Source organism: Cyprinodon variegatus, unplaced genomic scaffold (assembly GCF_000732505.1).
Source record: "Cyprinodon variegatus isolate N-32 unplaced genomic scaffold, C_variegatus-1.0 Scaffold479, whole genome shotgun sequence".
Classification (NCBI taxonomy): Eukaryota; Metazoa; Chordata; class Actinopteri; order Cyprinodontiformes; family Cyprinodontidae; genus Cyprinodon; species Cyprinodon variegatus.
In genome coordinates this window covers 539,609-539,991 of record NW_015150932.1, presented here as the reverse complement: position 1 = coordinate 539,991, position 383 = coordinate 539,609, and positions in this window count along the sequence as shown.

The following is a 383-nucleotide window of genomic DNA, read 5'->3' as shown; positions in this document are numbered from 1 at the left end:
AGCTAAGTGAGCTTAGTGCTTGGAAAAAATCTTTCATTCCTTTAGAGACAGCATGAAAAGTCAGCTGAGTACAAAACAGAGAGAGGAAAACAAGAAGAAAAGGGACGAGAAGAGAGGGACACAACCTAGAACAGATAATGGATGTCTATTCTATCAACATTTCTACATCTGGAGAATGGCTCTGTTTTATGAGTTATCAATTCAGAGGGCCCCCTGCCTGTCTTTGCCTAGGGCCCCACATTTCCTAAATCCACCCCTGGCTAACAGCATATGGAGGGAATCTTCTTCCAATCTTTTTGCAAGCTAAAACTACATTTTCCAACCATCTTATCTGTTAGGGTAATGGTGGGGGTGGTGCCTATCTCCAGCAGTCTACAGACTAA